At 41.8% G+C, this 26,398-nt stretch overlaps 1 long non-coding RNA gene across 2 annotated transcripts in view; it reads left to right on the forward strand.

Annotated features, from left to right (window-relative positions):
- Window positions 1-26,398, forward strand: part of LOC140069034 (uncharacterized) — a 59,236-nt gene that overhangs the window by 3,788 nt on the left and 29,050 nt on the right. The window contains exons 1-2 of one of the 2 annotated variants that reach the window (XR_011848686.1): window positions 3,521-3,686; window positions 6,430-6,528. This is a non-coding gene — a long non-coding RNA (uncharacterized lncRNA). Of the gene's footprint in view, window positions 1-3,520; window positions 3,687-6,429; window positions 6,529-26,398 lie in introns of those variants that run through there. The other variant, XR_011848687.1, reaches the window with a different exon arrangement.

The following is a 26,398-nucleotide window of genomic DNA, read 5'->3' on the forward strand; positions in this document are numbered from 1 at the left end:
CACATGCAGGATATCGGGTGCACAATCTTAGTGAATATCGTCAGAGTGAATTCCGGTCGGACAATGCACTTCGGGTGAACTCCGTCGGCCGGAAAAGTAAATGTGCCCTGATATATTCTTCAAAGAAATCGTATTGTGGTGGGCTGGTGCACATCTACAGCAGCCAAGCAGAAAAAAATGTGCTTCACCTACAAATTCTTTTTTACAGGGAACAAAGTGACTCCCTCAACCTTGGATGAACTATTAGTTGGGTTTTAGGACAAATCAGGGCTCCTGATTAACCCCTTAACGACCTGGCCTGTTGTTTTCATTTCTATTTTTCACTCCCCACCTTCAAAGATCTATCAATTTTTTATTTTGCCATGTAAAGAGCTGTGTGATGGCTTATTTTCTGCCTAACACATTGCACTTCATAGTGATGGTATTGAATATTCCATGCTGTGTACTGGGAAGCGGGAAAAAAATTCCAAATGCAGTGAAAATGGTGAAAAAACGCATTTTTTGTTTTCTTGTGGGCTTGGATTTTTCGGCTTTCACTGTGCGCCCCCCAAGAGACATGTCTACTTCATACTTTGGGTCGGTACGGTCATGGGGATACCAAATTTGTATAGGTTTTATAATGTTTTCATACAAAAATTTAAACCTCCTTCTGGCGCCAATAACTTACTTTGGTATACGGAGCTGTGGTTGGTGTCATTTTTTGCAACTTTTAATGACATTTTCATTGCTATCATTTTTAGGACCTTGTAACCTTTTGATCACTTTTTATTGATATTTTAAAATCATTTTTATTTGGACGCTACTTTCCGTTACGGGGTTAAATGCAGTGAAAAAACGTTATTATATTTTGATAGATCGGCATTTTCAGACACAGCGATATCTAATGTGTTTATGATTTTTACTAGTTAATAATATTTATATCAGTTCTAGGGAAAGGGGGGGGTGATTTGAATTTTTAGGGTTTTTTATTATAATTTTTTTTTTTAAACTTTTTTTTATTTTTACTTTTTTTCAGACTCCCTAGGGTACTTTAACCCTAGGGTGTCTGTACGATCCTATCATATACTGCCATACTGCAGTTGTAATTGAAGCACATTGAAATGAAAGGGTTAAAACGAGACAGCCTCAGGTCTTCGGAAGACCCCAGACTGTCATGGCGACGGATCGCCGCTCTCCGATGACGTCACGGGGAGCGATGATGGCGAAGCCCATGCGGGTGGGGATTGGCAGAAAAACACCCACGTTCGGTGCTTACAATATGCAGGAAAGACTTAGCGGCTATGTACGAACTGGTACGGCACGCAACGGTAAGGGGTTAAATTAAAGTAGGTTAAAATCACTTCCTTAAAGGGAACCTGTCACCTCATTTTTCACAAATACAGCTAGTGGCAGGTTCATATAGAGCCCTAGTAACTATATGACCCCCTTCTATTAGCTAAAAATTGTTTCTCTCACATCCCCATAAAATCTGAGTTTTAAACTTTCCTAGTATTTACGGATCTATAGAGAGAGTTGGGGGTGAGGGCTAATGTCACGTAACCAGGGTGACATCATCACAGGTCCTTTAGCCTCTTAACATACCAAACTGTACTCATGCACATATCTGACTACATAACAAAATGTCTGCATGGACTTCTACTCTTCTCCTTGCAGGTTGTTGTAATCTTATCACAATATGATATGCCGTGATTTTCTGAGATGTATGCATGGTGTACAGTTTTCTAATGTTAATAGGCTAAATCACCTGCAATAATGTCATCCTGATCACATGACATTACTGCTGCAATCAGAGAAAGCATGGAGAGCAGCTACTAGATTCAATCCGAGGAGGCCGCACTCACCTGGACCCGCTATAGACAACCCTGGATACCAGGTAAAATTATAAAGTTGATTATTTGGGAATCTGAGGGGAAATTTTTGTTAGCTAAAAGAAGGGTGTTTTAGTAGGGCTCTATGGGAACCTGTCACTGGCTGTATATGTGAAAAATGTGGTGACAGTTTCCCTTTAAAGGAAGAGTCAAACAGAATATGGTACCTGGTTTTATCCAACTGAACTTCTACTCCCCCCTCAGGTAAGGTATGAAATATATTTTCTAGAATTCCCTCTTTTATGTGAAACCTCATCTTTTTACCAGTCAGGCAAATATGACTCTCCCCCCCCCCCTCATTTTCACATGAGATGAGTCAAGTTTGGTGCTTGCAGGGGTAGTGTCAATTCAGTCGCCCCTATCTTCTGTTTTATAGTACCTAGAAGCCTACTTTTAGTTACATATTAAAGATAAGAATCTCAACTTTCAGATCAGACCTGCCTAAAGTAGCATATACATATGCAGCTAAATACAAAGTTGGAAATGTAAACTGCAGATAAAGATCCATTTCTGGACATCACAGAACCATAACCCTGTAATCTAAAAAAAAAATGTGATTTTTTTATCTTTAAGATGACATAAAAAACATGTTTCTAGGTGCTACAGAAGAGACGATAGGGGCTTCTAAAATGACACTCCACTAAACTTGACTCATCTCGTGTGAGAATGGGATGAGAAGAGTCATATTTGCCTGACTTTCGGCATAATTATTTTTATAGGTTAATGGGTGAGTTTTTAAATAAAAGAGGGAATACTAGAAACAAAAATTTCATCCCCTACATGAGGGAGCTAGTAGGTTAGTGGTGTAAAAGATGTTGACAGGTTCCCTATAAATCACATTTATTATGATATTATGGCATTATTGCATATTTGACATCTCGTTCGTGTGCGACTATAAAGCCAACGCAAATTACTGAAGATGTCATCGTGTATCTTGCTGACCCCATACCCACAGGCCACGCCCTCTTGTCACACTACACACTGTATAATGACCCGGGTTTTATAGAAACCCTCAACATCTTTTTTTTTTGGCGATAACATCCGTTCAGATGAAAGTTCAGATCCCATCATTGTCAGCGCTCCGCGCTCTACATAAAGACGGATTACACCTTATTGCTATGTATTGATTTCTGCGGAGGAGAGTAAATTGCAAATATCATTGATTTTAGATGGATATCACGAGGAGGTTTTATCAGAAGATCATTTACCACTTTAGGTCATCACTGAAGCCGCTTCTTATTGTGTTATGTGTATTATGTATATATATATATATATATATATATATATATATATATATATATTAGTATATAGATCCTGCTGGAGTCTATGTTATTTCTCTAACCAGTGAGGTAACACGGGGGGAGCAGTTTTGGTATAACTGGGCGTTTAAAGGGTTAAATATACAATATATCCATAGGATATTTCAGAAACACACAATCGAGTTCGAGTCTCGTCTCTGAGGTCCATTCCTATCTTGAGAAGGAGCGGGCCCTGGCCCACTTCCCGAGTTTTTGTCCACTCTCTATAGGGGAGATTAATCATAAGTGTCTGAGGTAAAACTGAGAAAAACCAATCAGAGCTCAGCTTTCATTCTACCGCAGCTGTTTATAAAATGAAAGCTGAGCTCTGATTGGTTTCCATGGGCAACTAGAACAATTTTACCTCAGACTCTTCTGATAAATCTTCCCTATATGAGTCTATGCACTTGTCTTATTTCATCACTTCCACAGACTTGAATGGAGAGTGGCCGCGCATGCGCTGTACGCTCTGCATTCACGCAGTTGTGGATCAGTGGACCCCCCCCCCCCCCTTTTCAAGGTAGATACAGGTCTCCCTGTTGGGACCCACATCTTTCCTGTATTTATGACCTATCTATGATACATCCCTTTAACTGAGTGGGCCAGACAGTATAGGACCATTGTTCCTAATGGCATCTATCATCTACCCCTCTAAGGCCCCTTCCACACTTGCGTTGCAGATCACATCAGAGTCTGATCAGGGTGCGATCAGGGTTTGGTCAGTGAAAAACTGACATTTTGCATCAGAGTTCAATCAGTTTTTTCACGCGCATTTCAATGCATTTTCAATTCAATTTCGATGCGTTTTTCACGCGACAAAATTAAACGTGCGTTAAAAAAAAAACGTGCGTGTGCGCGTGAAAAAAAATGCAAGTCTGAAAAAGCCCATTGATTACAATGGGTCAGAGTGCAATTCAAGTTCTGCGCGTAAAAAGCATGCGCAGAAAACGTGCGTGAAAAACGCAAGTGTGGAAGGGGCCTAACTGGTGTCATCAAGTCATTTGCCCAGTTTCTAAAGAAATGTATAATCCATAAGCACCAGGACTATGAATATTAATATTTGTATCTGCTCCAGACCACCAGGAGTATTATTACATTTTCTATCCCCTAGACCACCAAGTAGTAACTTATTCTTTGCCATAAGCCATGAATATTAACCCTTTCTCTGCCCTAGACCACCAACAGTATTAATATTAACCTCTTCTGTGCCCAAGACCACCAGGAGTATTAATATTAAACTATTCTCTGCCCTAGGCTACCCGGAGTAATAATATTAACTTTTTCTTTACCCTAGACCACAGGAGTATTAGTATTAACCTTTTATCTGTCCAAGACCACCAGGAGTAATAATTTTAACCTCTTCTGTGCCCTAGACCACCAGGAGTATTAATATTTACCTTTTCTCTGCCTTAGACCACCGGGAGATTTTTTTAAAACCTTTTCTCTGCCCTAGACAACCAGGAGTACTCATATTAATATTTTCTCTGTCCTAGACAACCAGGAGTATTAATAATAACCTCTTCTGTGCCCTAGGCCACCAGGAGTATTAATATTAACCTTTTCTCATCCTTAGACAACCAGGGGTATTTTTTAACCTATTATCTGCCATAGACCACCAGGAGTACTAATATTAACCTTTTTTTTGCCCTAGTCCACCAGGAGTATTAGTATTAACCTTTTATCTGCCCAAGACCACCATGAGTATTAATATTAACCTCTTCTGTGCCCTGGCCACCAGGAGTATTAATATTAACCTTTCCTCTGTCTTAGACCACCAGGGCTATTTTTTTAACCTATTATCTGCCATAGACCACCAGGAGTACTAATATTAACCTTTTCTTTCCCCTAGTCCACCAGGAGTATTAGTATTAACCTTTTATCTGCCTAAGACCACCATGAGTATTAATATTAACCTTCTCTGTGCCCTAGACCACCAGGAGTATTAATATTAACCTTTTCTATGCCCTAGTCCACCAGGAGTATTAGTATTAACCTTTTATCTGCCTAAGATCTTTATTCACCTCTTCTGTGCCTTAGACAACCAGGGGCCAAATTTATCACTCGTTTTTTCTGTTGTTTTTGCGCCTTTTCATTCAGGCGCACCGTGTTTGCGCCATTTTTGCGATTAAATGCCAAACTAGCCGCACAGCAAAAATGAGCAGCTTTGCCTCATCTATCTTACCAATCCAGATGTTTTGCTGCGCCTAATGATATTCATCACTTGCAACATTTTCATTTAGGCGCAAAAACGGGTGCAAAGACACTGAAGGTGGCGTTAACTGAGAAGAAAGCACTGAGCCCCTTTGCAGAACAGCTCATTTCTAGCAGCAGAGCTCAGCCAGACAGTAGTACATCATACAGACATTACATACACTGCAGACACTAGTACAGATAATACAGACACTACATACACTGCAGACACTAGAACATATAATACAGACATTAGATACTCTGCAGACACTAGTACAGACACTACATACACTGCAGACACTAGTACAGATAATACATACATTACATACACTGCAGACACTAGTACAGATAATACAGACATTACATACACTGCAGACACTAGTACAGATAGTACAGACGCTACATACACTGCAGACACTAGTACACTACATACACTGCAGACACTAGAACATATAATACAGACATTAGATACATTACAGACAGGAGCTGCAGACTCTATTTACAGTTCATCACCTTCTATTTACAAAATATTCTGCAAAACCCTGAGCTCACAGCAAGAGCAAGAGAACTTTGCACAAGTTTGCAGAAGCTTGCAAATAATACAGACAAGTGTCCCTCGTGTAATTCTGCACAGTGTCTGAGGGGGATATTGTGCAGAATTACAGGGGTGCAGCAGGAGACCAGCACTGGGGGATCCCCTCCAGGAGAAGCCCCTGCTGAGGAGATCACTGGGTGCAGGGTGTCACACACCTGGGTGCTGCTGTGAGTGTTATCTTCATTCTGGGCTGTGGGAGAAGCAGAGAGGAGCTTGTAGCAGGATCACATGTAAGTGCCTGAATCTAAAATTGCGCCTAAACTGTGTTAAAGTAAAGTGATTAATAAGAGGCAGAAAATATACTTATCACAGATGGTTGTAGCTTGTGATAATTCTGGAAAACAGTGCGCCAGAATTTAGGCGCAACTACTACACTTAGGCGCACAAAAGTGATAAATGTGGCCCCAGGAGTGTTATTTAACCTATTCTCTGCCCTAGACCACCAGGAGTACTAATATTAACCTTTTCTCTGCCGTAGACCACCAGTAGAATTCCTATTAACATTGGAGTATTAATCCGATTTCTCTCTCCAAACACAACTTGCTCTGGCATGACACACAGGTCTCCTACCGCCAAGGTAAGCTTCTAACTCACCCTAAATGCTTTGTTCTAGTCAGTACATGTCAACTCTTCCCGGTGTTAAAAAGTCTGTTGTCTTCAATGAGTGTCTTCAAAACATATCCCGTCACAATTCAGACCGGAATCCAAATTGAAAGTCACTGGAGACACTTAAAATAGATGTTTACATGCTGACCCCAAGTAACTTGACAGAGTTTGAAAAGTTTCGGAAACTTTTTCTGTGCAAAGCTGAAAAAAATCTACAGTATACACAGATAAAGGTAATCTATCAGCAGTTGTGACCTTCCAAAGGTCCCAGAGAGATGTTTAGTCAAAGCTTCTCCAAGTGCACTGCAAGAGCATCCTCACACTGCTGTGCTCTAAGCTCACTGCAATAAGCTGCTCCATAGCTCCTCCTCTCCAACTGTAAGGGAAAGCTGTAGCAGGTGTTTGGTTAAATACTACAGCAATCACTCAGAGCAGAGGGGAGAAGCTGCAGGAAAGTTCAATGCAGAGAGCTCAGAGCACAGCAGTGTGAGGACTTTCCCACAGAGCTCTTTGGGCAACTAAAAACCTGCAATATACAGGCAGTCGCCGGGTTACATACAAGATAGGTTCCATAGGTTTGCTTTTAAGTTGAATTTGTATGTAAGTCGAAAATGTGCATTTTATAATTGTAGATCAAGACAAAAAATGTTTTTGCCCCAGTGACAATCGGAGTTTGAAAATTTTTTGGACCAGGGATTATCAAATCTTGATTACAGACACTTTACAGCTGATTATTGCAGTCTAGGACTATAGTAAAGCATTCAGAAAGCTTCACCAGAGGTCACAGTGGGCAAAGAGGTCCGTCTGTAACTAGGGGTCGTCTGTAAGTCGGGTGTCCTTAAGTATGGGACCCCCTGTGCTACAACATACAAAATGTATATTTTATCATCTCTCCGGAGCAGCTTCCTGCTCAGGACAAACTCTCTAGAACCCGGTGAACGTATTTGCAACTGCCATAAAGTGAGATTTAGTGATTGATGTGCCTAGGTATGATAGGCAGGTGTATACAATGCACAGGGGGACCCGGGCCAGGGCCATTTGTACAAATGTTAATGTAGGAGAAGATGGCGGCCGCTCAGTAATTGCAGCTGTGCAGCAGCTTTGTCTTAAAAATAATAAATCTTCATCTGCTGGTGTCGCCGTCCTCCTGTGCTCTTTATGGAAAGCCGTGTGACTCATGGAAGACATTTACGCACTTTGATTTGCTGTTGTTCCGTTAGAAGCCTTTCTTAGTCAGACTGCGAGAAGCCATCTTGTAACCAGGACCATTGGGAGAATATGGAAAATTTATCATATCATCTATCAGACTATCTATCTATCCATCTATCTATCTATCTATCTATCTATCTATCTATCTATCTATCCATCTATCTATCTATCTATCTATCTATCTATCTATCTATCTATCCATCTATTATCTATCTATCTCATATCTATCTATCTATCTATCTCATATCTATCTATCTATCTATCTATCTATCTATCTATCTATCTATCTATCTCCTATCTATCTATCTATCTATCTATCTCATATCTATCTATCTATCTCATATCTATCTATCTATCTATCTATCTATCTATCTATCTATCTATCTATGTATCTATCTATCTATCTATCTATCTATCTATCTATCTATCTCATATCTATCTATCTATCTATCTATCTCATATCTATCTATCTATCTAACTGTAGGAAAGAGGCAGCACTCCGAGGTACGTAGAAAAGGGTGAAGCTTTATTCCATGTGCAACGTTTCGGCGTTTAGGCACGCCTTTTTCAAGCATAAAGTGCAAAGTGCATGTCCGAGCATTTAAGGACCAAGCAAGAAGCTGATTGGTCAGGATACAAAGTGACAGTGAATAGAATACATGATAAAAAACAATACATGTTTAAAGTGCTGCATTAAGTATTGTTATATACATAGGTGAGAATAACATTGGTGTCAATATTTGTGCCAATAACAGTGTAAACAGGCATAGTGGAAAAATCATAAAATACAGTCCTCCCACCGGTATCGCGACTCCGCCCACGTCTCCTCCTCTTCATTCATATAAATTCGGAGGCTCGTCTCCATCCACCTGTGTTGTGGGCGCCGTTCCAGTCGCAACCCGGAAGTGACGTACACGACCTCAGGTGCTCTGGCATTGGAAAGAAGCGGCGGCCATTTTGGGTCTGGGCAGACCTATTCCAAAAGTCCTCAAGATACGAAGAATGTGTAGAGGTGTGCATATAGCAGGGGAAAAATTGCAAGGATGTCAGCGGTACCTGTGGTGAGTTCCTATGGTAATTAAGGCTCACTCTGTGTTCTACCACCCGTCGGGGGCGGAGCTAATCAAGATGACCAGCCCCTTCCCTTTGGGGATTACGGTAGTGGTACCCGAGTCCTAGAATGCAAGAGCATAGTAATCCCACCTCAATGCGGAAATTGATAGTGTTGGTGGATGGAGAGAGTGGACCGATCAATTGATGGAGACGTGGAGAGAAGGTCGTCATTCGGATGGGGGTGATGGTGTAAAATATTATCTAATGTAAAGGAGAAAAAAAGACATAATTAGATAGGACATAAGGGTATCTCCCAGAGGTCGTTTACATTACAGATTATGGAGAGTTGAGACATGCGGTACACAATTAATACAAAACCATATATGAACTGGTTATAACTCAAATGACACTTGCAAGATTGTACTCAATGTTAAGACCATGTGGTTGTAAAGTATTGAGTCGATGGATCCACATAAGTTCGCGTTTTCGTAATAGCAAACTTCTATCTCCTCCTCTTCTCAGGGGGGGAATATGGTCAATGAGTGTGAAGCGGAGCTGAGAGTCGAGGTGTCCAGCCTCACAAAAGTGTCGGCTGACGGGTAAGTCACGTTTGCCCTTTCTAATGGTGTATTTGTGATGTGTTATTCTCACCTTGAATTCATTGGTGGTTTCCCGATGTATTTTAAACCACAGGGGCAACTAAGCATGTATATCACGAATTCACTGTTGCATGTCAAGTAATGGCGTATTTTGTATGTGCGTCCAGAGTGGGAAAAAGTTTCCCCTTTTATCATTAAAGAACAGTTTATGCAAGATCTGCAGGGAAAGCTGCCTGTGCGGACGTTACCTAGTAGCCCCCTTTGGACCGGGGTTCTCAGTGGTCCAACATCGGATTTGACAATACGGTCACCAATATTTCTGGCGCGGCGGTAGGATAATAATGGGGGGTTTCTATACTCGGGGACACCAGATGGTTCTCTAGATAGTATGCCCCAGTGTTTTTTTATGATTGATCCGATTGATCCGATTGATCCGGTCAATTTTTATGATTGACCCGATCACTTTTATCCGTGAATGTTGAAATGAATGGGATTCTGTTTGGACCCTGCTTCTTAATTTTGGGTAATAGGAGATCCTCCCTGTCTCTGTTTTCAGCTAGACTCATGTTTTTGTAGATGATTTTTTTGGGATAGCCCCTCTGTAAGAACTTGTCAGTCATTTTCTTGGCATTGTTGATGTATTTTTCCTCCGTATTAGAAATCCTCTTAACTCTGAGAAACTGACTCAGAGGTAAGGAGTTCATCATCGGACGTGGATGTGCGCTCTCATAACGGAGTAGAGTGTTTTTATCCGTGGGTTTCGTGAAAAGGTCAGTAGACAATGTATGGCCTTCACGTGTGACTGAAACATCTAGGAACTGGATGTTCGTATCTGAGTGTACAACGGTAAACTTGATGTCATCATCAATAGAGTTTAAGAACGAGTGAAAGGATAAAAGGTCCTCTAGTGTCCCCGTCCATAGGAGGAAGACATCGTCTATGTATCTCCACCACCTCAGAACGCGCTGGAAGTGGTGGGACACATAGACGAAGTCCTCCTCCAATGACATCATCATAATATTTGCATATGATGGGGCCATGTTCGCCCCCATGGCTACTCCCCGTAATTGAGTATAGAACTCATTTCCAAAAAGAAAATAATTGTGATGTAAAATCAAATGAAGTAGCTCTAATATGAGAGAAGTTGTCTTGGGTGGGTAGTTGGTATTAGAGAGGCATCTCTCGACCGCCCGCAGCCCTCTGGTGTGATCAATGGACGTATAGAGTGAGACTACATCAAATGAGACTAGTAACACACTGTCATAACCTGTAATGTCAACTAATTGTAGTTTGTATAGAAAATCAGCGGTGTCGCGTATATATGACTTACTGTGTGTCACGAAGCCTCTCAGAATCTCGTCAAGAAAGATGGCGATATGCGAAAAAATGGAATCACTCCCGGACACAATCGGTCGTCCGGGGGGGTTGGAGAGCGATTTATGTATCTTGGGGAGAACATATAGGACCGGGGTGATGGGGTGTGTAATCGTCAAATATTTACGCATGTTCTCAGTGATGATGCCATCTGTCAAGGCTGTATCAAGACAGAACTTTATCTTACGTGCGATTTCAAATTTGGGATCACCAGAGATACGTTTGTACACATTGACATCGTCAATTTGACGGCGGATCTCCGCCAGGTAGGTCGAAGTGTCCATGATGACGACCGCCCCGCCTTTGTCGGCTGGCTTGATGGTGATGTCGCCATCATGGACCAGCCTATCCAAGGCGGAGATCTCAGCCGTGGTCATGTTAGCATGTCTCAGAGATCTGTCCTCTCTAAGGGTCTGGATATCGTTTTGGACAGCCTGAAAAAAGGTATCTAGAGCAGGCACATCTAGTTGGGGAGCGAAGTTACTTCGTGTGCGGAGTCGCGATACCGGTGGGAGGACTGTATTTTATGATTTTTCCACTATGCCTGTTTACTCTGTTGGCACAAATATTGACACCAATGTTATTCTCACCTATGTATATAACAATACTTAATGCAGCACTTTAAACATGTATTGTTTTTTATCATGTATTCTATTCACTGTCACTTTGTATCCTGACCAATCAGCTTCTTGCTTGGTCCTTAAATGCTCGGACATGCACTTTGCACTTTATGCTTGAAAAAGGCGTGCCTAAACGCCGAAACGTTGCACATGGAATAAAGCTTCACCCTTTTCTACGTACCTCGGAGTGCTGCCTCTTTCCTACAGTTACCTAGACGGACCCCGGCCAAGGGACCTACGGCTGCTGCACCCTTGTCTCCCTGTGCTGCTTTGGACTCTCCTTTTTCTGCATATGTGGCACTGAAGCTCTGCACGGAATTTTTCTTCATTCCCCACCTTCCACATGGATTCCACACCGGGTGATCGTTTCCAAACTTTTGTTTACACCGATGATGAGAGAGAGCGGATATTGCAGGATATACAAGGCGATACGACCTTTTTGAACACTCCATCCATCGACGAATTGAAACGTAAATATGAGTTCATCTCTAAACGGACCGTATCACTACAGCTACATATGGTAACCCTAGGTGAATATCTCAAACACAAGAGAATTCCCAGAGGGATGAGATCCAACATTCGTCCAAACCTCTTCTCACAAGATCCATTTTTTTGCAGCAAATTTATGCATATTTCCAATAAATACTCGATGGACTTAATACTTCTAAACATCGAATTTCTACAGCAAGAAATCAAAAAACTCCAAGGCGACATCACCACCATGGAGGCTTCCCTATCCACTACTTTGAACTCCACCCAATTGAAGAATTTTCTCGATGTCAATACCGACAGGATGACAAAACTCAAGCTGGAGCAAGAACAGACAAAAAGGTCAAAATGGGCGCGGGACGAGGAAGATTATAAGACCGGGAAAATATACAACTGGCAATCATACACAGGAACACCTCCCAAGAAGGAACCTGTCAAGAACAAAAGACACAACCCGACCAGAAATACCGCACCAGCTAACACGGACTCTACCAATACAAGCTCCACTGGGCCTTTTTTAGATCGAGACCCTGGCAATGAAAGAGAACCCGGAGGGGGGGACAGCATTGGCACCGGCGCAGAAAGACCGAAGGGAGCAAAGAGTCGGACTCTCCCACCAAGGACTGTATCCAAAACCCAGAAACCACAGTGGTAAATATTTCTTCCCGTATTATTGATGATTGTGAATTATCTCTTTTACAAAAAGGTTTATCTTTCTCCCCCTGTACATATACAGACTGGTTTCAGGTTGATGTAGATTTATGTAGATTCTTTCGGAATATTAAGTTAAAGTATTGGTTTCATAATAACCCCTCATGTGTCAGACCGGAAGGTCATGCTTTGGATTCCAAACAATTTGGGCTCTCAAACAAATGTAACTTCGTTCCCCAACTAGATGTGCCTGCTCTAGATACCTTTTTTCAGGCTGTCCAAAACGATATCCAGACCCTTAGAGAGGACAGATCTCTGAGACATGCTAACATGACCACGGCTGAGATCTCCGCCTTGGATAGGCTGGTCCATGATGGCGACATCACCATCAAGCCAGCCGACAAAGGCGGGGCGGTCGTCATCATGGACACTTCGACCTACCTGGCGGAGATCCGCCGTCAAATTGACGATGTCAATGTGTACAAACGTATCTCTGGTGATCCCAAATTTGAAATCGCACGTAAGATAAAGTTCTGTCTTGATACAGCCTTGACAGATGGCATCATCACTGAGAACATGCGTAAATATTTGACGATTACACACCCCATCACCCCGGTCCTATATGTTCTCCCCAAGATACATAAATCGCTCTCCAACCCCCCCGGACGATATATACGCGACACCGCTGATTTTCTATACAAACTACAATTAGTTGACATTACAGGTTATGACAGTGTGTTACTAGTCTCATTTGATGTAGTCTCACTCTATACGTCCATTGATCACACCAGAGGCCTGGGGGCGGTCGAGAGATGCCTCTCTAATACCAACTACCCACCCAAGACAACTTCTCTCATATTAGAGCTACTTCATTTGATTTTACATCACAATTATTTTCTTTTTGGAAATGAGTTCTATACTCAATTACGGGGAGTAGCCATGGGGGCGAACATGGCCCCATCATATGCAAATATTATGATGATGTCATTGGAGGAGGACTTCGTCTATGTGTCCCACCACTTCCAGCGCGTTCTGAGGTGGTGGAGATACATAGACGATGTCTTCCTCCTATGGACGGGGACACTAGAGGACCTTTTATCCTTTCACTCGTTCTTAAACTCTATTGATGATGACATCAAGTTTACCGTTGTACACTCAGATACGAACATCCAGTTCCTAGATGTTTCAGTCACACGTGAAGGCCATACATTGTCTACTGACCTTTTCACGAAACCCACGGATAAAAACACTCTACTCCGTTATGAGAGCGCACATCCACGTCCGATGATGAACTCCTTACCTCTGAGTCAGTTTCTCAGAGTTAAGAGGATTTCTAATACGGAGGAAAAATACATCAACAATGCCAAGAAAATGACTGACAAGTTCTTACAGAGGGGCTATCCCAAAAAAATCATCTACAAAAACATGAGTCTAGCTGAAAACAGAGACAGGGAGGATCTCCTATTACCCAAAATTAAGACGCAGGGTCCAAACAGAATCCCATTCATTTCAACATTCACGGATAAAAGTGATCGGGTTGCATCAATCATAAAAAAACACTGGGGCATACTATCTAGAGAACCATCTGGTGTCCCCGAGTATAGAAACCCCCCATTATTATCCTACCGCCGCGCCAGAAATATTGGTGACCGTATTGTCAAATCCGATGTTGGACCACTGAGAACCCCGGTCCAAAGGGGGCTACTAGGTAACGTCCGCACAGGCAGCTTTCCCTGCAGATCTTGCATAAACTGTTCTTTAATGATAAAAGGGGAAACTTTTTCCCACTCTGGACGCACATACAAAATACGCCATTACATGACATGCAACAGTGAATTCGTGATATACATGCTTAGTTGCCCCTGTGGTTTAAAATACATCGGGGAAACCACCAATGAATTCAAGGTGAGAATAACACATCACAAATACACCATTAGAAAGGGCAAACGTGACTTACCCGTCAGCCGACACTTTTGTGAGGCTGGACACCTCGACTCTCAGCTCCGCTTCACACTCATTGACCATATTCCCCCCCTGAGAAGAGGAGGAGATAGAAGTTTGCTATTACGAAAACGCGAACTTATGTGGATCCATCGACTCAATACTTTACAACCACATGGTCTTAACATTGAGTACAATCTTGCAAGTGTCATTTGAGTTATAACCAGTTCATATATGGTTTTGTATTAATTGTGTACCGCATGTCTCAACTCTCCATAATCTGTAATGTAAACGACCTCTGGGAGATACCCTTATGTCCTATCTAATTATGTCTTTTTTCTCCTTTACATTAGATAATATTTTACACCATCACCCCCATCCGAATGACGACCTTCTCTCCACGTCTCCATCAATTGATCGGTCCACTCTCTCCATCCACCAACACTATCAATTTCCGCATTGAGGTGGGATTACTATGCTCTTGCATTCTAGGACTCGGGTACCACTACCGTAATCCCCAAAGGGAAGGGGCTGGTCATCTTGATTAGCTCCGCCCCCGACGGGTGGTAGAACACAGAGTGAGCCTTAATTACCATAGGAACTCACCACAGGTACCGCTGACATCCTTGCAATTTTTCCCCTGCTATATGCACACCTCTACACATTCTTCGTATCTTGAGGACTTTTGGAATAGGTCTGCCCAGACCCAAAATGGCCGCCGCTTCTTTCCAATGCCAGAGCGCATGCGCGCTCCCAATTGACGTCACTTCCGGTCTGCACCTGAGGTCGTGTACGTCACTTCCGGGTTGCGACTGGAACGGCGCCCACAACACAGGTGGATGGAGACGAGCCTCCGAATTTATATGAATGAAGAGGAGGAGACGTGGGCGGAGTCGCGATACCGGTGGGAGGACTGTATTTTATGATTTTTCCACTATGCCTGTTTACACTGTTATTGGCACAAATATTGACACCAATGTTATTCTCACCTATGTATATAACAATACTTAATGCAGCACTTTAAACATGTATTGTTTTTTATCATGTATTCTATTCACTGTCACTTTGTATCCTGACCAATCAGCTTCTTGCTTGGTCCTTAAATGCTCGGACATGCACTTTGCACTTTATGCTTGAAAAAGGCGTGCCTAAACGCCGAAACGTTGCACATGGAATAAAGCTTCACCCTTTTCTACGTACCTCGGAGTGCTGCCTCTTTCCTACAGTTACCTAGACGGACCCCGGCCAAGGGACCTACGGCTGCTGCACCCTTGTCTCCCTGTGCTGCTTTGGACTCTCCTTTTTCTTCTCTATCTATCTATCTATCTATCTCATATCTATCTATCTATCGATCTAGTTCCACAAATAGGCAGCACTCCTGGTTAGTGTTCAAAAGTGGTGGGGTATCTTTATTCCATGTGCAACGTTTCAGCTCACGCAGAGCCTTTATCAAGCATAGTGTGTATGGCCAGTGAACAAACATATAAGGGCCAACATTACATCTCATTGGTCCACAACCGGACTGTGCCAATTACATTCAATAGGTTACAAAACATGATAAAGTACTTAGTACAAGTGCAAGGGTAATATATCAAAACTAGTCAATAGTTGGTACTGTGAAAATATAACGTTTAAAACAGTGAACAATATAAGAGTATGTGCAGTTAAATAAGTAAATACCCTCCCATCTAGGATCGGACCGCCCACAGTCTCGGCTTTCCATTGATAAAATGTGATGGGCAGCTGGATCTGGGCGTCAGAAGTGTCAGCATCCAATGGTGTTCAAGCCGCGTCACCGGAAGTCAACGAGGTCACATGAGCGGGCGCCCTCCACGTGATCTTGGCGCATGCGCACTCGCTGTCTGTGTAGCGGACGCCATTTTGTTTAAGGGAAAAAAACCCACACAGTCACAGTCAGATCCCGTGTCAGGATATGAACGATGTTGTGACACTCCAAAACCGGGTGCATGTGAGTGACAACAGGTAGTGGTAACACCACCGTTGTCCTCCTGCTCGGATTATCGGGATTTCATACGGTATCCTACAAGAGGACCTCCGTTGTTCTATCCCTTCATCCTGCCTGGTGTTCCTGGAGTAAAATGTCACGGGCTGAGGTAAAAACCTCTAACGTTCTCCTTTAGGGTCACGGCTGGAATTTTTGTGTGTGTATACATAAAATATACATAGATTTTGTGTGACCAGAGACGATATATTAATTATGGTGATGCAACTTTCAACAGTGTAAACTGCATTAGTGGGAGGCACAAGACTTGCGGGGGTTAACGATCCATCCGATAAGGGTCAAAAATTCCAAATAAATCTGGAAAAAACAACAAATGAATGAATGAGAAAGGTCATAATGTTACAATAGTATACATATACAGACCAAAAATGTCTTGGGGCATAAGTTATTCTGGCAAAGAGATTCTCTCAAGACTATACCTAACCCCTACAAAAAAAAGAGACCAGAGGGCTATGCAATGAGCTATTGAGCGACCATTTCCTCAAAAAGCACTTTAACACGGTCAAACTATACTGAGCCTGTTGTAATGATTAAATGAGTCCACTTAAGTTGTATTCAACATTCAAACCGTGGGGTTGCAAAGTCCCCAGTCTGTGTATCCATCTTAGTTCACATCTCCTGAGTATGGCTTCCCTGTTACCTCCTCTTCTCAGTGTGGGGATGTGGTCTATGATCATGAATTTGAGATCACTCTCCTTGTGTCCTGTCTCGGCAAAATGCCTGCTAACTGGTAAGTCCCTTCTCTTCTTACGAATAGTGTACCTGTGTTGCGTGAATCGCGTCTTAAAATCTAGCGTTGTCTCGCCTACATACTTTAGGTCGCATGGGCAACTCAGTAGATATATAACGTGATCGCTATTGCAATTCAAGTGATGTTGTATTTTGTATTGTGCTCCTTTATGGGTGAATGTATCACCTTTGATGACATATGAACAGTTGATGCAGGACCAGCATGGGTAGCACCCCTTGCGGATGGGGCCTGCAATGCCCCTTTGTACCAGTGTCCTAGTTGGGCCTGTGTCAGTTTTTACTACTCTGTCCCTAATGTTCCGTGCTCTTCTGTATGCACTACACAACCCCCCAATACTCTCAGGCCATACTCAGGAGATGTGAACTAAGATGGATACACAGACTGGGGACTTTGCAACCCCACGGTTTGAATGTTGAATACAACTTAAGTGGACTCATTTAATCATTACAACAGGCTCAGTATAGTTTGACCGTGTTAAAGTGCTTTTTGAGGAAATGGTCGCTCAATAGCTCATTACATAGCCCTCTGGTCTCTTTTTTTTGTAGGGGTTAGGTATAGTCTTGAGAGAATCTCTTTGCCAGAATAACTTATGCCCCAAGACATTTTTGGTCTGTATATGTATACTATTGTAACATTATGACCTTTCTCTTTCATTCATTTGTTGTTTTTTCCAGATTTATTTGGAATTTTTGACCCTTATCGGATGGATCGTTAACCCCCGCAAGTCTCGTGCCTCCCACTAATGCAGTTTACACTGTTGAAAGTTGCATCACCATAATTAATATATCGTCTCTGGTCACACAAAATCTATGTATATTTTATGTATACACACACAAAAATTCCAGTCGTGACCCTAAAGGAGAACGTTAGAGGTTTTTACCTCAGCCCGTGACATCTTACTCCAGGAATACCAGGTAGGATGAAGGGATGGAACAACGGAGGTCCTCTTATAGGATACCGTATGAAATCCCGATAATCCGAGCAGGAGGACAACGGTGGTGTTACCACTACCTGTTGTCACTCACATGCACCCGGTTTTGGAGTGTCACAACATCGTTCATATCCTGACACGGGATCTGACTGTGACTGTGTGGGTTTTTTTCCCTTAAACAAAATGGCGTCCGCTACACAGACAGCGAGTGCGCATGCGCCAAGATCACGTGGAGGGCGCCCGCTCATGTGACCTCGTTGACTTCCGGTGACGCGGCTTGAACACCATTGGATGCTGACACTTCTGACGCCCAGATCCAGCTGCCCATCACATTTTATCAACGGAAAGCCGAGACTGTGGGCGGTCCGATCCTAGATGGGAGGGTATTTACTTATTTAACTGCACATACTCTTATATTGTTCACTGTTTTAAACGTTATATTTTCACAGTACCAACTATTGACTAGTTTTGATATATTACCCTTGCACTTGTATTAAGCACTTTATCATGTTTTGTAACCTATTGAATGTAATTGGCACGGTCCGGTTGTGGACCAATGAGATGTAATGTTGGCCCTTATATGTTTGTTCACTGGCCATACACACTATGCTTGATAAAGGCTCTGCGTGAGCTGAAACGTTGCACATGGAATAAAGATACCCCACCGCTTTTGAACACTAACCAGGAGTGCTGCCTATTTGTGGAACTACATACTTAGGACGCTTTAGCCAGAGTGTCAAGGACTTTGCACCCGACCTAGTTGCTGTGCTGCTCTGGACTTTCCAATATTTATCTATCTATCTATCTATCTATCTCATATCTATCTCTCTATCTATCTATCTATCTATCTATCTCATATCTATCTATCTCATATCTATCTATCTATCTATCTATCTATCTATCTATCTATCTATCTCATATCTATCTCTCTATCTATCTATCTATCTCATATCTATCCATCTCATATCTATCTCATATCTATCTATCTATCCATCTCATATCTATCTCATATCTATCTATCTATCCATCTATCTCCTATCTATCTCATATCTATCTATCTATCTATCCATCTCATATCTATCTCATATCTATCATCTATCTATCTATCTATCTATCTATCTCATATCTATCTATATATCTCCTATCTATCTATCTATCTATCTATCTATCTCATATCTATCTATCTATCTATCTATCCATCTCATATCTATCTCATATCTATCTATCCATCTCATATCTATCTCATATCTATCTATCTATCTATCTATCTATCTATCTATCTATCTATCTATCATCTATCTCATATCTATCTATCTATCTATCTATCTATCTATCTATCTATCTCCTATATATCATCTATCTATCCCATATCTATCTATCTATCTATCTATCTATCTATCTATCTATCTATCTATCTCATATCTATCTATCTATCTCATATCTATCTATCTATCTATCTATCTCATATCTATCTATCTCATATCTATCTATCTATCTATCTATCTATCTATCTATCTATCTATCTCCTATCTATCTATCTATCTATCTATCTATCATCTATCTCATATCTATCTATCTATCTATCTATCTATCTATCTCATATCTATCTATCTCATATCTATCTATCTATCTATCTATCTATCTATCTATCTATCTATCTCCTATCTATCTATCTATCTATCTATCTATCTATCTATCTATCTATCATCTATCTCATATCTATCTATCTATCTATCTCATATCTATCTATATCATATCTATCTATCTATCTATCATATATCTATCTATCTATCTATCTCATATCTATCTATCTATCTATCTATCTCATATCTATCTATATCATATCTATCTATATCATATCTATTTATCTATCTATCTATGTATGTATCTATCTATTATCTATTTATCTATTTATCTATCTATCTATCTATCTCCTATCTATCTATCTATCTATCTATCTATCTATCTATCTATCTAGCGCTGCTCACCCCCGCCCCTCTCCATGGGGATCTATGGCAGACGGCGCAGTATGCAGAGAAAAGATTTTCACGGCTACGGGGCGGTACGGTGCCACACGTGTGTCCACCATATGGTCATCTGAATGTAGCCTAACTCATATCTATCTATCTGCCTATTATTCATTTTATAAGAGGACCTTATTCCCATTTTTTTCATCCGTTTCAGTATAATACGCATAATGATATCAGAGTACAGAGATAATGCACACAGTGATGTCACAGTACAGAGATAATACACGCAGTGATGTCACAGTACAGGGATAATACATACAGTGATGTCACAGTACAGGAATAATACACATAATGATATCAGAGTACAGAGATAATACACACAGTGATGTCACAGTACAGGGATAATACATACAGTGATGTCACAGTACAGGGATAATACACACAGCAATGTCACAGTACAGGGATAATACATACAGTGATGTCACAGTACAGGGATAATACATACAGTGATGTCACAGTACAGGGATAATGCACACAGTGATGTCACAGTACAGGAATAATACACATAATGATATCAGAGTACAGAGATAATACACACAGTGATGTCACAGTACAGGGATAATACACACAGTGATGTCACAGTACAGGGATAATACACACAGTGATGTCACAGTACAGGGATAATACACACAGTGATGTCACAGTACAGGGATAATACACACAGTGATGTCACAGTACAGTTATAATACACACAGTGATGTCACAGTACAGGAATAATACACACAGTGATGTCACAGTACAGGGATAATACACGCAGTGATGTCACAGTACAGGGATAATGCACACAGTGATGTCACAGTACAGGGATAATACACGCAGTGATGTCACAATACAGGGATAATACACACAGTGATGTCACAGTACAGGGATAATACACACAGTGATGTCACAGTACAGGGATAATACACACAGTAATGTCACAGTACAGGGATAATACACGCAGTGATGTCACAGTACAGGGATAATGCACACAGTGATGTCACAGTACAGGGATAATACACACAGTGATGTCACAGTACAGGGATAATGCACACAGTGATGTCACAGTACAGGGATAATACACACAGTGATGTCACAGTACAGGGATAATACACACAGTGATGTAACAGTACAGAGATAATACACACAGTGATGTCACAGTACAGGGATAATACACACAGTGATGTCACAGTACAGGGATAATACACACAGTGATGTCACAGTACAGGGATAATACAGTGATGTAACTAAGAGGGCGGGGCCTTCTGTTAGGTCTGATGAGCACCGTGGGGCCGGCCAGCATCATAAGATGGCAAAATAAGTGCCAGCCTATATTGAATGTGCCCCTATATCTATCTATTAACTATCTATGGGGCAGATTTATTAGGGCTTGTACACCAGTTTTTTTGGGTAAATAGATGCCATTTCCCACTCATGCTGGCTCCACGCCAAATGGGCGTGCAGGGGTATGAAGGGGGACACTGCTGGCGACCAGGCGCTGCCCACCCTCAAATAATGAAATGTGACGCATCCAGTGTAGACCGTCCGAAAATGACCCTGTACTATAACTTCATAGCCTTACTATATCCTCAGCATCACCTTCTAGTAGTGACTCCAGACTCCCATGTACAGACTGTTAGGATCTATCCCGGAGATGGGAGCGGATGATTGATAGTAAATGAACGGCAGATAAAAGCCACATTCATATAATTAGAAATCAATTCACTCCTTATCTGGATTCATTTACTATTATGGGCGGCTGTTGCCTGTTAATCATCGCTCATGAAACACAGCGGAAAGATATTCTACCAGAACAGTAGCGCTGCTTTTATGAAGACCTCAAGCACAGCAATCCGTATGGAACATATACATAATATGGTGCTCATAGCCTGCAATATAGACATACAATTCATAGGCCTATAAAGGGGTCGAGCCCTGATTGGTCCTCTGTAAGAAGCTATGTAGAAGTGCCTGCCCCCGAGGAGCAAGGGCAGATTATATATACATATAAGCATTAATTAGTGTTTCTGATACATTTTATGAATATTTCTAGATACTGGAGATTTGGAACAGCTCCAAAATGTCCAATACACATAGAAGTTTGCTAACTTGGAAGGTTAAATAAGCCCCATAGTCAGGGACATATGAAGAAAAGAGAAATTTGTACCATAAGAGAGGTTTTCTTTGAAAGAGTTTTGTCACGATAGAAGGGAATGCATTCCCTAAGGTCACACACAACTCCAATTCCTTACCCATTTGCCTTACTTACCCTAATGATAAGGGAGAACCTGATGACTATCCATATTCTGAATATGAGCAAAAACAGAAGTAAAGGAACAGAGAAGGGACAGATTAGAATACAGAAAGAATAGAATTGGAGAAACAATCAGCATGCAGGTTCTGCATCATGGTTTTGGCTCAGAATAAGGGTACAGGCTCCAGAAAGGGATTCAGTGTATAGGTTCGGGATTGAGGTAAAGGCACTGCAGCAGGGGTCATGCTCAGGATATAGGCTGGGATACATGGTTCTGGAAAAAGCAAGATTCAGCTTCAGGTACAAATTCAGGGTTCCAGGGTACTGGTGTTCATGGTACTGGCTCAGGTTCAGGTTTCCAGATCCAGTAAAGCACAAACGGACAGAAGTGCTGCAACTCTATGGCGAAAGTATAACCGGTGAACTGGGGATTAACTATGAGTCCAGTTCTTGGATGCCGCCCCCAGCTGCTAACTGGCTGCCGACTGCATCTTTCAATCCACTGATGAGACTGACACTGAGCTCCAGAATGAATCAACTGACTTTCCAAGGATCATGTACTGCAAGGCAGCTGTCAATCAGCTCCTAGAAAGGCAGCCCTGGGTGTAGCCCACAAGCAAAAAAAAACAGAAAGCAAAACCCATTCGGAGAGTAATGTCACAGTACAAAGATAATACACACAGTGTTGTCACAGTACAGGGATAATACACACAGTGATGTCACAGTACAAAGATAATACACACAGTGTTGTCACAGTACAGGGATAATACACACAGTGATGTCACAGTACAGCGATGATACACACAGTGTTGTCACAGTACAGGGATGATACACACAGTGATGTCACAGTACAGGGATAATACACACAGTGATGTCACAGTACAGAGATAATACACACAGTGATGTCACAGTACAGGGATAATACACACAGTGATGTCACAGTACAGGGATAATACACACAGTGATGTCACAGTACAGGGATAATACATACAGTGATGTCACAGTACAGGGATAATACACACAGTGATGTCACAGTACAGGGATAATACACACAGTGATGTCACAGTACAGGGATAATACACGCAGGGATGTCACAGTACAGGGATAATGCACACAGTGATGTCACAGTACAGGGATAATACACACAGTGATGTCACAGTACAGGGATAATACACACAGTGATGTCACAGTACAGGGATTATACACACAGTGATGTCACAGTACAGGGATAATACACACAGTGATGTCACACTACAGGGATAATACACACAGTGATGTCACAGTACAGGGATAATACACACAGTGATATTACAGTACTGGGATAATACACACAGTGATATTACAGTACTGGGATAATACACACAGTGATGTCACAGTACAGGGATAATACACACAGTGATGTCACAATACAGGATAATACACACAGTGATGTCACAGTACAGGGATAATACACACAGTGATGTCACAGTACAGGGATAACACACACAGTGATGTCACAGTACTGGGATAATACACACAGTGATATCACAGTACTGGGATAATACACACAGTGATGTCACAGTACAGGGATAATACACACAGTGATGTCACAGTACAGGGATAATACACACAGTGATGTCACAATACAGGGATGATACACACAGTGTTGTCACAGTACAGGGATGATACACACAGTGATGTCACAGCACAGGGATAATACACACAGTGATGTCACAGTACAGGGATAATACACACAGTGATGTCACAGTACAGAGGTAATACACACAGTGATGTCACAGTACAGGGATGATACGCACAGTAATGTCACAGTACAGGGATAATACACACAGTGATGTCACAGTACAGAGGTAATACACACAGTGATGTCACAGTACAGGGATGATACGCACAGTGATGTCATAATACAATGATAATCGACTGCAAACTGTGTTAATCCCTTTACAGTGCCCCACATGAGAAATACAGAATGATATGGTACCCAAAAATGTACCTCCATACCTATCCATAGAATAGGCCTTCAGTATAAAAAGTCGAACATCCAACACCCAGCATCAATTGTTCTGAGCAGCTGATAAACAGAGGATGCACTAGAAAGCAGACAGCGCCATTCTCAATGTAGTGGTCAGACCAATTTACTGCAGACCAGTTCAAATTAAGTAAAATGACTCTATTTATCAGCTTAGATATGGAGGTGCCGGGTGTTGGATCCCTATCAATCTGATATTAGGGACCTTATTCTAGGGTAGGCCACCAAAAGTTCTCAGCCAGAAAACCCCTTTATGACCTAATTTGTGTTTAAAAAAAACTTGCTCTATAAACTGAATATTTACGAGTTGCTCAAATTTTCATGATATTTTTTTCGATAATTTGATATTTTTCGGAGCAAGCAACAATTGAAGGGAAATAAGTGGTAAGACGTTACTTCTCCTTGCTGGAGAGACAATTAGGAAAAATACTGGAATCAGAGAAATCCAACGCGTGACTCATATTCCAAGTCACTGATCTCTAATTACTGTGGTTGACGAGAACGGTTTACAGAACTTTGTCTTGGAGACTGTGACGTAGCCGCTCCCTCATGCTAATCTACGCATATTTTGTTGGGTGGGGACAGGCAGGAAGTTATCTTCTTTCTTTTGATGTCCCTCACTTTCAATTTCTAACCTGCAATTTGCTGAGGTTTAATCTCCTTATTGCAGTAAAAGTAGATCCTCGGTAACATCTTATTAAGGGTCTATGTGAACAAGCCCCTAGGCAAATAGTAATATTCACACAATTAACTGGTAAAGATTCTCATTGACGAAATTATCCTTAGATAGAAAGGTTAAAAAAAATAAATGGGAAAGAATTATGAAAATAATAATCATGGCACCAGTAATAAAGACTGAATTTATTATTATAGATATTGGGGCACATTTACTGACCCGGTCCTGTTGCGATCTCTGTCGCGTTGTCCGACGAGGATGAAGTCCGGCGCGATTCACAAAGACCGTGCGCATGTCCGATATCCTGCATGTGTCGCTTCCCCACTCAGGTCCGCCGGAGTTCACCTTCTTCTTCCCGGTGTATGTAAGTGCATTGTCTTCCGACACAATTTGAATTTTAAATCCCGCACTCAGTCCGAATCAGTCAGGTTGTCCAAGCCACGCCCCCTGAATTGTGTCGCATGAAAGCCGGCACGATTGCACCAAAATCCGCATGCACCAGAAAGCCCTCCTAAATGCGGCGCACATCAGAAGTCGCTGGATATTCCGTCCGCGGACCCTTAATAAATGAGCCCCATTATGTTTTATTACTATGTATTTATATCAGAATCTGAATATTTTTCTGAATAGAGTTTGTGTACAGGTTTGTAGAAAAAAATTGAAAAAAATTATTCTGCTCCCCGAGTTGCCTAAGTTCAGGGAACGGGGTAGAGAGTCAATAGAATATTGTGAGAAAACGCAACCAGCACTGGCAAAAATGAGAAAATAAAATGTTAAAAAATTTATTGAAAACATATTAAAAGTTTTTGAGAATGTGGATATTCCTCATAAAGCTACTAAATTTGTTTGCTACATCCAACAGGAGGCGCTAGAGAGATAGTGGGGAACATTTACTTACCCGTCCTGACATGTTCCCCGAAAGTGCATTGTCCAAACAGAATGCACTCTGCCGCGATTCACTAAGATCATGCACCTGATCCTGCATGTGTCGCTTCCCACTCAGGTCCGCCGGAGTTCACCTTCTTCTTCCTGGTGCATGTAAGTGCATTATCTAGCAACACAATGGGGCAAATTTACTTACCTGGTCCTGTCGCGATCCCCGATTTGGACGGGCCGACAAGGATGAAGTCCGACACGATTCATGAAGATCCTGCGCCTGAGTTCCTGCATCCGTCGCTTCCACGCCGAGGTCCACCGGAGTCCACCTTATTCTTCCAGATGCTCTTACGACACAA

This window comes from Engystomops pustulosus, chromosome 7 (assembly GCF_040894005.1).
Source record: "Engystomops pustulosus chromosome 7, aEngPut4.maternal, whole genome shotgun sequence".
NCBI lineage: Eukaryota > Metazoa > Chordata > Amphibia > Anura > Leptodactylidae > Engystomops > Engystomops pustulosus.